This window comes from Papio anubis, chromosome 7 (assembly GCF_008728515.1).
Source record: "Papio anubis isolate 15944 chromosome 7, Panubis1.0, whole genome shotgun sequence".
In the NCBI taxonomy this organism is placed as follows: Eukaryota; Metazoa; Chordata; class Mammalia; order Primates; family Cercopithecidae; genus Papio; species Papio anubis.
In genome coordinates this window covers 160,043,624-160,062,801 of record NC_044982.1, presented here as the reverse complement: position 1 = coordinate 160,062,801, position 19,178 = coordinate 160,043,624, and positions in this window count along the sequence as shown.

Below are 19,178 nucleotides of genomic sequence, written 5' to 3'. Positions count from 1 at the left end.
AAGAGGCCTTGCCTGCACACGTGATTTAAAGCAGCTATCATTCTCTCTCTTATAGCTCCTGTTATTTTCCTTCAGAGTGCATTTCCTAATTTATATATGTTTTAACATATTTATTGATACTTCCCCTCACTAGATTCTGAGTTTGAAAGGCTAGTGGCCTTACTCGTGTAGTTCATCACTGTACCAAACCCAGTTCCTGAAACACGGTAGATGCTTTACTTGGAAAAAAAGGGAACCAGTGATGCTGTCTTGGCGGAGGCCAACTAATGACTCCCTAATTTCCAGCTTCTGCACCTGAATGCAGAGCTGCCTGGGTGAGAGACCACGGCAAGCGATGACTCTGCAGAAAATCTGTGACTCAATATTTGCCCTGAGTGTTCTCAGTTCTCTGACGAACAAAGCCAGACACCCGGCACTTCGCATCACTGTGGCTGATCCCATTGGTAGAAAGGCCTTGGGAAATTTTGTGTTTTAATGATTTCACTGAAAATAAAACCAAAAGCCTAGTTTCTTCCTTTGTACAGAAAAACGGTACTGCTGGTGTTAACCTTGTGATTACAGGATAATTTCAATAAATTGCTAGAGCCTTTTTGTTTTCTGTCTTTGCAGAGTAAATGAAATACAGAGAGAGCTAAATCCTCCACTTCCTGTGTGGCACTGAGGCATTCAGGTGCCCCTTAGGAAAGAAGATTTCAGGAGCTTTGCCTCTCAGCATCACCATGCACACAGCCTGGTTCCTGAGCACAGGGCCCGTCATGTTCCCATCGAAGCCTCATTTCCTTTCCTTCTTTGGGGACATGAATCTGCTAGCAATAAAAATATCTAACTGGGTAATAATGTATGCAGGGTGCACTGTTAGTGTTTCTGATTGCTGTTAACTGGTGATGGGAGTTAACCGGCATTTTGAACAGAGCCCTTACAAAGCCTTTTTCCCCCCGCTAAAGCTGGTGCCTGCCCAGATACCTAAAAAACACGCACAACCCCACAATGGAAACGTCAACAAGCTCTTAGTCCCTTTAAGAAGCTTTCTCAGCAGATGAGACACTCTGAGTGACAGTCTGGACATTTGGTTGTTTCTTTTATTATTTAAGAATGTCTTAGAATGTAACAGAAATGAAATAGACATAAGAAATATAACTATGCCAAGGAAAGAAAGTAAATGACCACTTATTGCTAAATGGCAAGGCTAGTAAACCCATGAGGGTCACTTGTCCAGAATTAGTTTAGTAGAGATGGATACAAAATAAATATGAAACGTCACTATAATACTGCTTCCTATGCACTTCCTGGGGTGTGCTTTACACACATCATTCTGCAATGCTGAGCAGATAGAGGGGCTCCAGGTTCACACAGGTCAGCTCGTGAGTACGTCTTTGCTACTCTGTGCAATTTCCAGCATCACTGCCAACTTATCCGGGTCCTTCGTACGGTTCACATGCATTATTGGTAATGGGTAGCTCTCCGTGCTAGGACTTCGTAGCTGATCAGATGAGGAGGGGGAGGACAAAGAGGCTGTTCGTAAATGTACTGAGCATCTACTAATCTGTATCAGGCCTCGTCCCAGGCGCCAGGGTTGGACGGATGAAGACCCAGGGCTACCTCTGAGGACACACAGGGAAGGGCGTGCTGAAGCTCCCGGGTTTGGTAACAGGCATGTAACGAGATTCACAGAGAAGAGCAGGTTTGGGTGAAAGATGGTGAGTTCACACACGGGCACTAAGGACTTTCATTTCCACATGATAATGACTGGCAAATCCCCCAAATAAAAGACCAGAGCAGAAGCAGGGGCCAGAGTCTGAGAAGGGGACTCAGGAGCCAGGCCCAGAGCGGTCCCCGAAGTCCTGTGCGTGGATGAGCTTGCTAAGGACATTCAAACAGAAAAGGAGAAATGAGTGAGATGAGAAGCTCCCAGAGATCTCATGAAGTACAATCTGCAGGAAGAAATAAAATAATAGAGGAGATGGAGCTGAAATCATCAGAAAAGTCTGCCAGCCAGGCCAGTGCCCAGGAAACAAGCCAGAGGCAGTTCTTCGAAGCCGATGGGCACAGTGACAAGTGCGGTAGAAGGTAAGGCAGCCAAGCCAGAAAATGGCTTTGACCTGGTGCTGAGAGACGCTGGGGCGAGTTGCTCAGTAGCGCGATGGAGGTGAAAACTGTCCCCCAGGGGCTAGGGAGTCAGGGGGTGGGAGGGGCGGAGGCCATACAGGGGTGGGGGGTGGGGTGGTAGATGGAAAGGGAAATGTGGGAGAAAGGGAGAGGCTGATAATGCTGGGGGACTGCGGATGACTCGCCAAGTCCTCCAAGTGCAGGTTGGACTGCAAAGGAAAGCGGCAAGAGAGGAGAAGGGGGAAGATATGAAGGCCCCAGATAAGATGGAGAGAAGAGAAAGTGGAGAAGGCTTTCCTTGGCTGTTCTTGACTGTTTTACAAAACCAAAAGGATGGTAATTTGATAAAAACGGAGGGGGCGGAAATGTCCCTGTGGGCTTGAAGGGACGCTCCCATTAGACAATACACAGTCAAGAAAAGACGAACAAAGTTGAGCACTGTGCAGTCACTTGGGGCCAAATTATAGTTAACATGAATTTTGGGAATCCAAATAACACAGATTTGTGACTTTCTTCAGAAATCCTTGGGCGAGAAAATGCAGAAAATAATTGGGTTGGAAAGCAACAATTCTAAGGCCCCCAGAGAGTCTAGTGGTTTACAGTCATGACTATGGGGTCCAGCCTGGGCAGAGGGGAAAGTGAGGGCGGAAAGGGGAGGAAAAGCCAGGAGATCAGGGAAGATTTTAGGGACAGCAGACTCTGAACTGAGCTGAATACCTCTCTTCCCTTAGAGGGAGATGCACCACTTCAAGGGGCAGTGAGGCTCCTCTCCTTCATGTTTGCTTGCTGGCGGGTGAGCAGGAGAGGTTGCCCAAGTCGTCACAGAGATGCTCATACTCCTGGTGGTGGTTCCCCTTACCCATGCCCAGGTCTCTCTTGTCTTATACCAATGTCTACCCCACAGAGAGGCTGCTCCCCTAATTATGGAGTACAGATTGACTAAACCATACCCTCAATGTCTGTCAATGCTGATAAACTACCAAATGGATAGAGGTGATTAATAACAGTACTCCCCTAATGATGATACGATCTTGCACCAGTGTTTATATATATATATATGTATGTATAGATGTATGTATGTGTATATATGTATGTGTGTGTGTATATATGTATGTATATATACATTTACACACACACACACACACACACACACACACACCCGAGTCACTGGTCTAATCTGTTTAGTCTCCTGGAGAATTTAAGTGGCAGCAGGGGAAGAGCTGTGCCTTTTGTGTGTCCTGAAAGGCACGTACGCCCCTGCAGCCTGCGGGTTAAGATGGAAGATTATAATTAATCACAAAGATGTGGCTGAACGTGCTGTGTTCTTCCTTCTGCTGCTTCCTGCTGCCGGGGGAAGAGCCAGTGGCCTCTAAGCGACCCGTGAGAGCAGCTCCGTTTGCCGCGTGCAGCATTGGCTTCAGATCCTTCTTCCTCAATCCTGCCTCCCTGCAGTTTTGGCTTTCCTTTTTCTGTTCTTTCTTTTTCTCTTGGCTTGCCAAATTTGGGCTTAGTCAGGGCTGCGGTGTTCACGCTCCTGATGAGCCAGCTCACGCCGCCGCCGACTCAGAGCCAGAGCCTGAGCAGCGGTAATCAGAGCTGAAGACAAAAGCAGGGGCGGAGGCACGCGTCCAGGTGTGCTTTCTGCAGTGCCTCTCTTTGTCCACACATTTCACAGATGCCAGAGGGGAGAGGGCAGGGACAATGTGAGAGGCAGTGAATTCCCTAAGGAAATTGCTGTTTCAATAAAGAAACAAGATTGCAGGCTGCACTCTGTATGTGTAGATGAGTGTGTGCTCATGTTTTAAAACTCTAAACATGCAAATTACTATTTTTTAAAATTATACTTTAAGTTCTGGGATACGTGTGCAGAATGTGCAGGTTTGTTACATCGGTATACATGTGCCATGGTGGTTTGCTGCACCCATCAGCCTGACATCTACATTAGGTATTTCTCCTAATGTTATCCCTCCCCTAGCCCCCAACCCCCGACAGGCCCTGGTGTGTGATGTTCCCCTTGTCGTTTCCATGTGTTCTCATTGTTCAACTCCCACTTATGAGTGAGAACATGCAGTGTTTGGTTTTCTGTTCCTGTGTTAGTTTGCTGAGAATGATAGTTTCCAGCTTCATCCTTCCTTACGCCTTATATAAAAATTAACTCAAGATGAATTTAAGACTTAAATGTGGCCAGGCGCGGTGGCTCACAGCTATAATCCCAGCGCTTTGGAAGGCCGAGGCGGGCAGATCACCTGAGGTTGGCAGTTTGAGACCAGCCTGACCAACATGGAGAAACCCCGTTTCTACTAAAAATACAAACTTAGCTGGGCATGGTGGTGGCACATGCCTGTAATCCCAGCTACTCGAGAGGCTGAGGCAGGAGAATCGCTTGAATCCAGGAGGCGGAGGTTGCAGTGAGATGAGATCGCACCATTTCACTCTAGTATGGGCAACAAGAGTGAAACTCCGTCTCAAAAACAAAAGGAAAAAAGAAAAAGAAAAAAGAAAGACTTAAATGTAAGACCTAAAACCATAAAAACCCTAGAAGAAAACCTAGGCAATACCATTCAGGACATAGGCATGGGCAAAGACTTCATGACTAAAAGACTGAAACACCAAAAGCAATGGCAACAAAAACCAAAATTGACAAATAGTATCTAATTAAACTAAAGAGCTTCTGCACAGCAAAAGAAACTGTCAGAGTGAACAGGCAACCCACAGAATGGGAGAAAATGTTTGCAATCTATCCATCTGGCAAAGGGCTAATATCCAGAATCTACAAGGAACTTAAGTTTACAAGAAAAAATCAACCCCATCAAAAAGTGGGTGAAGGCCATGAACTGACACTTCTCAAAAGAAGACATTTATGCGGCCAACAAACATATGAGAAAAAGCTCATCATCACTGGTCATTAGAGAAATGCAAATCAAAACCACAATGGGACACCGTCTCACGCCAGTTAGAATGGCGATCATTAAAAAGTCAGGAAGCAAATTATTTTTAATTGAAATTTGTATCAATCTAATTCCAGATTCATGTGCAATTATAAGAAATAATACAGGCGGGCCACAATAGCTCATGCCTGTAATCCCAGCATTTTAGGAGGCCAAGGCAAAAGGATCCCTGAGCCCAGGAGTTCAAGACCATCCTGGGCAACATAGCAAGACCCTGGCTCCATAAAAAGTAAAAAAATAAAAATAAAAAATAAAAAAATTAGCTGAATTAGTGGCACGTGTGCATAATCCCAGCTACTCAGGAGGCTGAGGCAGAAGAATCACTTGAGCCCAGGAGACTGAGGCTGCAGTGAGCTATGATCATGCAACTGCACTCCATCCTGGGTAGAGTGAGGCCCTGTCTCAAAACAAAATAAAATAAAGAAGAAATAATATAGAGAGATCCCATATTCCCTTTCCCAGTTTTCTGTAATGGTAATATTTTGCAAATTTATAATGTAATATCACAACCAAGATATTGACATTGATACAACTCCCCATCAATTTCAGATTTCCCCAGTTTTGTTTATTACACATGTGAGCATGTGTGTGAGTGCATACGGTGTTTAGTTCCACACAATTTTATCACGTGTAGGGTTGTGTTTCCACCACCACAATAAAAATACTGAGATTTTCATCACCACTAGAATTGCTTGTGTTACCCTATTACACCTACATCCACCTCCCCCATACCATTCCCCATTGCCACCCCAGCCTTCAACCTCTGGCAACCACTGTTCTCCAGTTCTAAAGTTTTATTTCGAAAAATGAAATGGAAATGGGAACATACAGTATGAAATATTTGGGATTTTTTTTTTCACTTAGCCTAATTGTCCTGGGATCCATTAAGTCATTGTGTATATCAATTTGTTCCTTTGCATTCCTGAGTAGTATTTCATGGTATGGATGAACCACTTTGTTTAATCATTCATCCTTTCAGTCTGCCTGTATCTGCCAACCTCTGTCTTGTTATTGCTGTGTTTAAATTACTGATATTGATAAGTATTTATATGTTGATGCTTAAGTCTGTCTTTTTTTTTTTTTTTTTTTTTGAGACGGAGTCTCGCTCTGTAGCCCGGGCTGGAGTGCAGTGGCCGGATCTCAGCTCACTGCAAGCTCCGCCTCCCGGGTTTACGCCATTCTCCTGCCTCAGCCTCCCGACTAGCTGGGACTACAGGCGCCGCCACCTCGCCCGGCTAGCTTTTTGTATTTTTTAGTAGAGATGGGGTTTCACGGTGTTCGCCAGGATGGTCTCAATCTCCTGACCTCGTGATCCGCCCATCTCGGCCTCCCAAAGTGCTGGGATGACAGGCTTGAGCCACCGCGCCCGGCCAAGTCTATCTTTTTAATTATTTGTTTTCTGCTTGATTTCTCTGGTTCTTGTTCCTCTGTTTATTTTCTTACCTTCCTTAGGTTATTTGAATAATTGTTTTGGATTCTACCTTGATGTATTGTTAAGTGTTTTTGTGTTTTGAATACATTTCTTTGTATAGCTTGTTTTTAGTGGGAACAAAGATCTTACCATGTTGTCCCCATTGGTCTGGAACTCATGGGCTCAGGTGATCCTCCCGCCTTGGCCTCCCAAAATGCTGGGATTACAGGCATGAGCCACCATGCCTGGGTGGCTTGAGTATTTTATGGTGTTTCAATCATCTAATGTGATTTAGAAAAACCATAAGAAGGATAGTCTTTTGCATGTACTCATATTTTTATTTCTTAAAAAAAATTTTTTTTAGAGACAGTCTTGCTCTGTCACCCAGGCTGGAGTCCAGTGGTGCAATCATAGCTCACCACAGCCTTGATCTGCCTCAGCCTCGTGAGTAGCTGAGACCACAGGCATGTGCCACCGTGCCCGGCTTCCATATTTTCATTTCTGTTGTTTCTTCTTCTATTCTGATGCTTCCGGATTCCCTCTTACCAGTTCCTTGCTGTTTGATAAATTATCCAATCTTTAAGGATAGGTCTGCTAGGCACAGATTTTTCTTTCATTTGAGAACATCTTTATTTTCTCTCCATTCCTGAAGGATCGTGTTCCCAGACATACAATTTGTGGTTGAATTTTCTTTTCACTTCAAATACTTGAAAAATGTTGTGCCATTTTCTTCTGGGTTCCACTGTTTCAGATGAGAAATCTACTGTCATTTCAATCATTCTTCCCCTATGGGTGATTTGTCATTTTTCTCTAGTTTCTCTCAAAATGTTTTTTCTTTGTCATTGGTATGGATTTCCTTGGCTTCTCATATTTGGGATTCACTCAGATTCTCAAATCCACAGATTTGTGTGTGTTGCCAAACTTGGGAAGTTTCCAGTCTACTCCTTCTTTCTTTCAGCCCCACTCTCTTTTCTTCTCTTCATCTGAGACTCTGATGACAGAAATGTTAGATCTGTTTTACAGTGCCATAGGTCCCTGAGAATATCCTTAATATTTATTAAGGATATTTTCTGATTGTTTAGATTGGTTACTCAAATTAGGCAAATTATATCCTCAAGTTCAGTGATTCTATCCTCTGTCATCTCCATTCCACAATTAAACCCATCTAAGAAGTTGTCTTTTTAGGTTTCTGTTATTGTATTTCTTAGTTCTCTAATTTCCATTTGGTCCTTTTGTGTAACTTCTGTTTCTTCACTGAGATTTTTAAAATTGTTTTTATTTGTTTAGCCGAATTTATAATTGATTGTTGAAGCATTTTTGTTGCAACTGTTTTAAAATCTTCATCAGATAATTCCAAATCTTATTCATCTCAGTGTTGATGTCACTGACTGTTGACTGTCTTTTCTTATCCAAATTGTGATTTTCTTGGTTTTTGGCAAAATGGGTGATATTTTATTGTATCCGGAACATTTTGTCTATTATATGAAGAAACTCTGGATTCTATTAATTTTTTTTTAATTTTAGCAGGCAGTCACTCTGTTTAGGTTCAGCACTCAGGTCCTGGATTACTTTTGTGGGCTGTGGTTCTAAATCCGTTATATTTCAGAGACTTTGGTGTTTGTTTATCTCTGAGGGCTGGGAATCCCACTCCCTGCTGGTGCTGCTTGAGGAATGAACAGGTTCTCCCAGGCTGGACTATCAAGTGTCTCTTGGAATAGGATGGGAATCTCAGGCCAGTGCGTACGAAGAGGTTTCCTGGGCTGGGCTACTTGTCATAGTGGCATCCTTCTGCTGGCTCTGCCCACCCACCAGGCAGGCGGGGAATCTCGGCACAGAGGGATCCCTTGTTTGTATTTTCCCCAGACTGTAGACCTATGGAGGTAAGATCAAGTCTGCCTGTAGTTGCGCAGCTGTAGCTCCAGTGTGAAGCACAGAATATAATGTGTAACAGGGTGTGTGTGCTGGGCTGGCTGTGCTATTGTTCTCCAACACCCAAGGCCTCTTTGCAATTTGATTTATCCATATATCTCATATGGGTAATGAAATGCAAGCAGGAAAGAGTATCACTTACAGGTGAAAGCTTTGAGAGCCAGGAGAACCTTCGCTCCACACTCTTTCCTGTGTCATCATCACTGACAATGTTTCAGACGGTAGCTGTTCCATCAACCCGCATCTCAGAGTCCCACAGTAAGAATGGAGACAGCTCGGAGCAGAATCCCTGCAGGTCTTGGAGGACATATTATGCGAGTCAGCAGGAAACTTTGTATGTGACTTGCAGAGATTTGGGAAGTTGTTTGGCACCACAGCATCACCTAGCCTATCCTGCAGTGAATTTTGCTTAAAGGAGAAAATGAAGAGGCAAATTTTGTTGGCTCTGGAGAGTACTAGAAACGTATAAAACCACATATCTTAAAAATTACATTCATTAAACATTTTAGTAATTCAGCTTGTATCCTCTTGTTACACGTTAACAATTGGGGCTTTACTCTAGGGAAATGAGAAACCACAGTTTGGTTTGACAGCGTCTGTCAAAGTCACCCAGAGTACCTGGGTGGTCTGTGAGGATGTTTGCAATATAGAGTGTTTACCGTTAAGAAAATCGTGGGGATCTGGACATTTTCAATTGCCAGAGAAAAGGTTCCTTTCTGTCTGCACCTCCAGGATGGATTCTAACACTAAGGATTATTGACTTGGTGGCTTTGTGCTTAACTCCAAATTATTTGTTCATAGATTTTGCATTTATTTGTCATTCTTCTGTAAATTTCTGTCTCCATTTTATAGCCTTGTATTGAGATCTCCATAGGCCAGTAATGGAATCAGCTTAACTTGAACCAGACCATAATACAGCCTCTGGGTGTGAACAAGGCCACAAGCAAGGAAACTGAATACATCCTAGAGGAAGGAAATTGAGTTTCTGCTGAGGACGTTTAGGTAACATCACAGCACTTGTGTTGTTGCCAGATGATGTTTCTTAGATTAAGCTGGCCTTGACACTTTCTCCAATGATCTTAATACAATTTATTACTGAGGAAAAGATCTTCTGGTCATTTAATAAAGATGCAGAAATACTTTCTGTCAAATCGCGAGGAAGGAATCTGTGTATTTTTACAATATTGAATTGGTGAAAGTGAAATCCCTTTAAAATGAAATTAGAATGACTCATATACCCCCTGAATCATGTAATACAGAGACCTGTGGCTAGTTAAACCCCTGAAACCAATTATCCATCCATGGCTGTCCCTAAACACCCTTTTCTATTAAGGAAACACCTGTAGCATCCAGCCTACTGTCTTTTTTCTCTTCGTAGCTTGATTTTCTGCCTCCTATCACCTGTTTTTATTCTTCACGTCTCAGTGTCCCTAAATCTAGCGACAGAATAGTTTTTTCATCTGTACATATTGGTCTTTTTCTGCTGTTCTAATCAAGGCATACTGTAAACTTTTTATTTTAAGAATTGTATTATTCTCCAGATAGTTTTCAAGCCTATTGTATAGCTAGACAGAGGGATATGGGGCTAACTTATGTTACAATGACATGAACCCTCTGTTCTTTCCCACTCTCAGAAGTTTTTCTGGAACAAACTCTCCTCAGATTACTGTAAACATCTGGTTAATTTCAAGATCTCTTAAATAACTGATTTTGACAATTTTGGCTACTGTGTTTATTGCTCTGATAGAAAGGTAGATTTATAGGGATTGTCAACCTACTATTCTGGTGGTAAAATTTTAATAACTTAAATTATAAGGGAATGTACCCACAAAGATAATGCATTTTATTTAATAAAAATTTGTTGAGCAGCCAGTATTTACTGGGCAGTGGCCTAGGCACTGAAGATTCAAGTGTGGGAAAGAAACACTTTTGCTAACATTTAGCATTTGCTAACAAAAAGTTTACCATTTTCAAAGGAAATAGACTCATAGACAGGAAGAAGTAAGCTGAGGAAGGAAATGAGTCTTCCCCTTCAGAACTAAAAAAGGGACAGTTGGCCAGAGAATGGAGTAAAAGGCTGACACATCCACTTCCATTTACATTTTGGCCAAGCCAGAGAATAAAAACTGTAAGGTCATTGTGAGAGTCCTTCCACATTAAACTTTGCCCCAAATTTTCCATTTTTCAGTTTATTTCTCTTAATTTCCATCTGGAGAATAATAAAAGAATCAAATGGCAACTGCAGAGCTAAAACTATCATAATGAGGCCAGGTGCAGGGGCTGATGCCTGTAATCCCAGAACTTTAGGAGGCCAAGGCCGGTGGATTACCTGAGATTAGGAGTTCGAGACCAGCCTGACCAACATGGTGAAACCCCATCTCTACTAAAAATACAAAAAATTAGCCAGGCATGGTGGCGGGTGTCTATAATCCCACTTACTCGGCCGGCTGAGGCAGAAGAATTGCTTGAAGCTGGGAGGCAGAGGTTGCCGTGAGCCGAGATCACACCATTGCACTCCAGCCCGGATGACAGAGCAAGACTGTCTCAAAAAAAAATAATAAATTAAAAATAAATAAATAACACTATCATAATGAAATGTAAAATCTCTTAGAGGATTTCAACAGAAAATTTAAGCTTCCGGAAGAAAGAATCAATGAATTTGAAAATAGGTCCATTCAGATTATCCAGCCTGGGAAACAGAAATATAAAATAATGAAGAAAAATTAAGAGTCATAAATACCTATGGGACACCGTCAAGCATACCAACGTACCCATAAAGGCAGTCCAGGCATGAGAGAGGTGAGAAAAAGGAGGAGAAGGAATGCTTGAGGAAAACAATGCCCAAAACATCCCAATTTTGATGGAAGCATTTATGTTCATATCCAAGAATATCAAATTAGATAAACTGAAAGAAATCTACACTTACACATATAATAGGCAAAACTGTTAAAAGACAAATAAAGAATCCTGAAGACAGAGAAAAATGACTCATTACATGCAAGTGGTCTATAATAAGATTAATAGCTAGCTTTCCATAAAAAAATCATAGAGATGAGAATGCCATGATTCTCATGACGTATTCAAAGTGCCAAAAGAAAAAGAATGTCAATCAAAAAATCTATATCCAGCAAAACTATCCTTTATATATGAAGGATAAATTAAAGCAGCTGTAGATTTTAAAAAACTGAGGCCGGGTGGGTGTGGTGCCTCATGCCTGTAATCCTAGCATTTCAGGAGGCTGAGGTGGGAGGATCACTTGAGGTCAGGGGTTTGAGACAAGCCTGGCCAACATGGTGAAACCCCATCTCTACTAAAAGTTAGCTGGGTGTGGTGGCAGGCACCTGTAGTGCCAGCTACTAGGGAGGCTGAGGCAGGAGAATCACTTGAACCTGCAGGGCAGAAGTTGCAGTGACCTGAGATCACACCACTGCACTCCCACCTGGGCAACAGAGCAAGACTCTGTCTCAAAAAAAAACCCCAAAAATCAAAACTGAGAAAGTTCTGTGGTAGTGGACCTGCCCCCTAAGAAACACTAAAGGAAGTGTTACAGGCTGAAATTAAGTGATATTTATTAGTAACTTGAATCAACATGAGTTTGTAACACTTTACTTTGTGATTTAAAAGACAACTCCATATAGCAATAATTATAAAACTTTGTTGATAAGCTTATAATGTATATAGTTTCCATGATGCACAATTAAAGGAGAAAGGAGCTATATTTAAATGAAGCTTTTGAACACCATTAAAATTAAGTTAGTTTAATATGAATGATATTGTTATTATGTTATTAATCACTCAAAAATAACTCAAAAAATACACAGTAAAACGAACAACAAAGAAATTAAAGTTGTACACTAGAAATATGTATTACTGTAATAAGATATTGATGGGCATGTACAGGGACAGAAACCACATAAAGCATGTGGAAAACAAGTAGAAAGATGGCAGATATAAATCTTACCTTATCAGTAACTACATCAAATATAAATGATTAATTAATAGTTCAGGCAAAAGACAGAGACTGGCAGAATAAATAATATTATACAATTCTATTCTGTCTATAAGAGATACAGTTTAGATTTGAAAACCTAATACATTAAAAGTAAAATGATGGACAAAGGAATACGATGCAAGTAGTAGTCAAAATAGAGCTGAAGTGTCTATACCAATATCAAGAAAAATAGTTTTTAAGACAAAATTTGTTACTAATCACAAAGGATAGTGACAAAGTGGTAGTGATCCCACTGGGAAACACAATAATAATAAACACATCTGTACCTAACAACACAAATTTTAAAATACATGAAGCAAACTGACAGAAGGGAGAAATAGACAATTCAGCAATGATTGGAAACTTCAATATCTATCTCACTTTCAACAGTGGATAGAACAAATAGGCTGAATATTAAGGAAATAGAACATTTTAACAACACTGTGATACAAATAGACCTAATTGACCATTAAGTATATAAAGCATTAGGTAGACTATGCAGGAAAAATAAAGAGAAGACTCAAGTCTTAAAATCAAAACCAACCTCACAGAAATAAAAAGATTATAAGGGAAACTATAAAAACTATGCCAGGCCTGGCGCGGTGGCTCATGCCTGTAATCCCAGCACTTTGGGAGGCTGAGGTGGGCGGATCATCTGAGGTTGGGAGTTTGAGACCAGCCTGACCAACATGGAGAAACCCTGTCTCTACTAAAAATACAAAATTAGTTGAGTTTGGTGGCACATCCCTATAATTCCAGCTACTCAGGAGACTGAGGCAGGAGAATTGCTTGAACCTGGGAGGCGGAGGTTGTGGTGAGCTGAGATCGTGCCGTTGCACTCCAGCCTGGGCAACAAGAGCGGAACTCCATCTCGAAAACAAAACAAAAGAAAACAAAACAAAAAAACTGTGTGCCGACAAATTAGATAACCTGGATAAAATGGACAAAGTCCTATAAGGATGCTAAGTGCTAAAATTGACTCAGGAAGAAATAGAAACTGTAAATAGATCTATTAAAAAGTACAGACATTGAGTTTATAATTTGAAAACTTCTCACAAAGGAAATTCTAGGCCCATGTGGCTTCACTGGCAAATTCTACCAATTATGCAAAAAAGAATACTCATCTTCTACCTACTCTTTCAAAAAATAGAATACCCATCCCCCCAACTCTTTCAAAGTGGGAAGGAACTTACCCACTTAGCCTATAAGGACAATATTACCCCCAGTACTAAAACCAGACAAAGACAGCATAAGAAAACTACAGACTGATATCCATTGTGAATATTGACACAAATTCTGAATAAAATACTAGCAATTCACATCCAGAATATAAGAAGAATAAGAATGACCATGACCACATGGGAATTTCCCCAGGATAAATGTTGGCTTAACATTAAAAAATCAATCAACTTAATACACCATGTTAATAAAATAAAGAACAAAAATCACATGATAATTTGAATAGACACAGAAAAAACATTGGACAAAATCCAACAGCTTTTCTTAAAAAAACACTCAACAAAGAGGATACAAATTCCTCTTCCAAATAAAGAAGCCTATGGAAAACTCACAAGTAATATGATACTTAATGGTGAAAGACAGAATACTTTTCATATAAGATCATGAACAAAACAAGGATGTTTACTCTCACCATTTCTATTTAACATTGTACTGGAAATTCTAGCCTGGGCAATCAAGCAAGAAAGAGAAATAAAATGCTTTCAGAGTAGACAGAAAGAAGTAAAACTATTTCTATTCTAGATGATATGAAAACGCTAGAAATAATATCTTTTAAAAGCTATTAGAAACTAGTAAACAAGTTCTCCTACTTTGCAGGATACCAGGTCAATATACAACAATCAATTGTATTTCTAGGCATTTTATGACCAATATGAAAATGAAATTAAGAAAAACAATTCTATTCTAATAGAATTAAAAAGATGAAATAATTTAGGATAAATTTAATCAAAGAAGTATACAAGTTCAAGACTTGTACACTGCAAACTAAAAATTGTCATTGAAAGGAATTAAGACAAACTTAAATAGATGAAGAAGCACTCCATGTTCACAGATTGAAAGACTTAACATTGCTAAGACAGCAGTATTTCCCAAATTGATTTGTAGGTTTAATGTAGTCTCCATCAAAATCCTAGCTACCTCTTTTGGACAGAAATTGACAAGCTTATCCTAAAGTCATAAGGAAATATAAGACAGCCAGAAGACCCAAAATAATCTTGAAAAAGAAGAACAAATTTGGAGGACTAACACTTTCCAGTTTCAAAATGTTCTACAAAGCTGTGGTAATCAAGACAGCATGGCATTCTCATAAAGACAGACATACGAATCAATGGGACAGAATTGATCATCTAAAAATAAATCTTCATTTTTATGATCGAATGATGTTTAATCATGATGCCAAGAAAATTTAGTGGGTAAAATAAAAGTCTTTTCAACAAATGGTGTTGGGAAAACTGGATGTCCACGGCAAAAAATAAAAGTTTAACCTGTACAACATGCCATATACAAAACCTAATTCAAAATTGATCATAGACATAAAGGTAAGAGCTAAAATTATAAAACTGAGAAGAAATAGAGAAGTAAATATTTATGACCTTAAGTTAGGCAGTGATTTTTTAGGTATGACACCAAAAAGCACAAGCAACCAAAGAAACTAAATTGGACTTTCTCAAAATATCATATTTTGTGCTTCCAGGGATACCATCAAGAAAGTGAAAAGACTACCTGCAGAATAGGAGAAAATATTTGAAATGATAAGGGCTTGTGTCAAGAATATATAAAGAACTCTTACAGCTCAACTAATAGACAACCCATATTTTTTAATGCAGGAAAGATTTGTCTATAAATTTTTTCCAAAGAAGATACATGATTACCAATAAACATATTAAATGATTTTCAATGTTATTATTCATTTTTCATCAGGGAAATGCAAATCAAATTTTCAATGAAAAAACTGCCCACTAGGTTGGCTGAAATTTAGAAAGTAAACATTAGTAAGTATTGTCAAGGATGTGGAGGAATTGGAATCCTCATATATTGCTGGCATGATTTTTAAATGGTGGAGAGAACAGTTTGGCAGTAGCTCAGATGTTAATTATAGAATTTTCGTATGATCCATCAATTCTACTCTCATATATGTACACCAGAAAAATGAAAAATAAAAATGTCCACACAAAACTTGCATATCAATGTAAAAAGCAACATGAATTATAATAGTCAAAAATAGAAACAGCTCAAATATCCATCAAGTGATGAATGGATAAACAAAATGAAGTACAGTCATACAGTGGAATATTATTTGGTATTTAAAAAGGAATGAAGTACTAATACCTGATCTTTCCTCTCTGCCTCTGCCTCCACCCAGATAACAAGAATGACCCCTTCAATGACTATGTGGGTCGTGAAAACTGGAAGAATCTTTCAGTAGTTTCTGTCTGCCAACCAGGAAAATTTTTGATGATTAAGAGCCCCTCTGTCTCCTGGAACAGAAAGGGAATACCATAAGGTGACGAAGCACAAATGAATATTTAAATTAAATGTCCTGCCGCTTTGTGGTTGAGTTGAAGGTGACCAAATCCAACAGGCTGCATGGTGGCCTCACTAGGATGTTGTTCTGACCTCCTCCTCTATCGCTTTCTCGGCTGAGGCTGTCTGATCTGGGAGGAGAAACAGAGCAGACAGAGCCTAGACTTTTGTGAGACTAAGAGATTCCACTCTACAGTCTTTTTGTAGTTTCCTGGACCTCTCTTGAATCCCAAGTTTCCTTAGACTCCCTGTTATTCCTTGCAGTTCTCTTCTTGGCTGTAGTCTCCTATGACGCATCTGTCCTCTTTGCAGACACAGCCAAAAGAAAGGCATATGTAGTCCCTTACCCTCAGGGCTGTTTTTGATGTGTATCCTCTCCCAGCTGGGTGGTGCTTTATTGTTTCCTTCCAGATCTGGTTTTCTCTTCCAGGAAACAGTCTTTTTGCTTGTTCCTGGGCGTGGTTTATTTCATGCTGAATCCTTAATTGGCAAAATCTGAGGATACCACTCTCATTGACTTTACCGCAATTCATGCTCTCTGGAGTGCTGAGATGTGGCTACTCTGGCTTCCCTGGCCTTGGCAACTGGCTCCTCCTTGTTGACTGGGCTCTAAGTAAAATTCTGGACCTTCGCGCCACCCTGGTGACAAATTACTTTCCAGGAGCTCAGGAGATATGGAAATGTGGTGTTCATCCCCACTAGAGTTTATGGACAGATTCACTCTCACTGAGTGACTTATTGATGGCAAACAGAAAGAGACATTTTCTTGGGGAAGCTGAGTGGAAAAGAGGAGTCTATTAAAAGGATGCTCGGCTAGAGACCAGGCTTGTGACTCTACCCAGGAACAAAAAAATCATCCTTGCTGTCTGTCTTGCATCTCTTTTCGTTCTGATTCATTCTTTTTTTCTATCTGGAGATTAATGCCTGTTTTTTGATCTTCCCAAGGAGGTGGAAGATGATCTACTGGAGAAAAGGGACTCTCTCTGACCCAATTCTTAGGGTAGACTTTCCGAGTTGCTGAAGTTTGGTCAATGCCCATCCTATGTATGGACTGGGCTGTCTGAAGACTACTCCTGCACATGTAGGGCAATTTGAGGCAGTGGAAATTTGTGAACGGGGTCAACTCTCATTAAATTGTTTTTATTGGAGTGTGCCAGTGTTTAAAAGAGAACACAGGACTTCCATTTTTCACTTCAGTGCAAAAGGAGCTTTGAAGCTGTCACTGTATCCTAATAACAATTCAAAAAACTGACAAACTGAAAAATCAACAGTTCTTCTTAGAGCTATCAGAAAAGTGAGGACACAGGGTAAGCTGCTGTCCCCAAAACTGGAGAGACAGACATGTGGACACAATGAATCTGCTCTAAACAGCAGAAACTCTAGAGCAGAAACTTCCATCGGCACCAGTGCCAACGTGGGAAAAGCTGAACTGTAACTGACAAATTGCCAGAGGTTGAGTGTGGAAAAGATGGAGTTAAAAATTCCAGGAAGACCCAGGTATACAAGGGCTCTTACACTTCTATGAGGTATAACTACGGGCACTCTCCCAGATTCTCAAAGCAAAGATCAGAGAAAAATTCCCTAATGCCTCTCTCAGGGGGAGGAGAAAAGCAACTACTTTGAAATATGCCAGAGCATCCTTCTTATTACAAGGCCTACCCTCAGGAGAAACTATTTTATCAGAGCCTAAATGCTGGGTTTTTGTCAGAACCTAACCTACCCAGGGGAAGGGGAAATACCTAACTCCAGTTACCTGTAACCATCCTGTCCTACCTAAGAGATTGGGGGCAACTGAGAAGCTCCTATGAAGTTCACAGTCCACTTCAGGAAACTAGCAAAAGAAGAACAAATTAAATCCACAGTAAGCAGAAGATAAGAAATAACAAAATTACACTAGAAATCAATAAAATTGGAAACAAAATCAGTAGAGAAAATCGACAAAATTATAAGCTGGTTCTTTGAAAAGATCAATAAAATTGATAAGCCTCTGTAGCTAGGCTAAGAAAAAAATAAACAAACTACTGGATTAACCAATGGGCCAAAGACCTTAACAGATACTTTACCAAAGAAGATATACAGATGTCAATTAAGCATATAAAAAGATGCTCCACAAGATGCCATCAGGGAAATGCAGATTAAAAAACAATGAGATATCACTACATACATTAGAATGGCCGAATTCCACAGCTCCGACAACATCAAATGCCAGTGAGGATGAGGAACAACAGGGACTCTCATTCATGATTGCTGACAATGCAAAATGGTACAGCCACTTTGGAAGACAGTTTGGCCATTCCTTTAAAAACCAAACATACCCTTACCAGCAGTTGTGCTCTTTGACGTTCATCCAAAGGAGATGAAAACTTACGTCCACACAAAAACCTGCAGCTTCATCCATAATTGCCAACACTTGGAAGCAACCAAGATGTCCTTCAATAGGTGAATGGATAAATGAATCGCGGGACATTCATACAGTGGAATATTATTTAGCACTAAAAATAAATGAGCTATCAACCTATGAAAAGATATGCAGGAAACTTAAACGCATATTGCTAAGTGAAAGAAGCCAATTCGAAAGCCTTTATATGTATGATTCCAAGTATGTGACATTCTGGAAAAGGATAAACTATGGAGACGGTGAGAAGATCAGTTAATGCTAGGGATTTGGGGGAGAGAGATGAATAGGTAGAGCACAGAGGATTTTCAGGGCAATGAAACTATTCTATCTGATATTATAATGGTAGATATGTGTCATTATACACCTATCAAAACCCATATTAAACACCAAGAGTAAATCTTAATGCAAACTATGGACTTTGGGTGATGATGTGTCAATACCATTTCAACAGTAGTAACAAATGTACCATCTTGGTGGGGAATGTTGGTAGTTGGGGAGTCTGTGCATGTGTGGGGACAGAGGGTATATAGGAACTCTCTGTACGTTCTGCTTCACTTTACTGTGAACCTAAAACTGTTCCAAAAATAAAGTGTATTAATATGAGAAACCATAAATAAAGGAAAATGAAATACACACACACAGAGGGTGAACACACCCACTTGTGTGACGTCCTCTTAGTTTCTTTAGTATGCCCTCTACAGAGATTACCTGGCATGCTTTCAGTCTGCCACTCACAGCCTTTACAACCTGGAGAATATGGTAGTAAGGTGCTAACAACTACATAGCCATATCACCCTCCCATCAATTATTTAGTCAACAGGTATTTGTTGAGCATCTAATATGTGCCAGCAG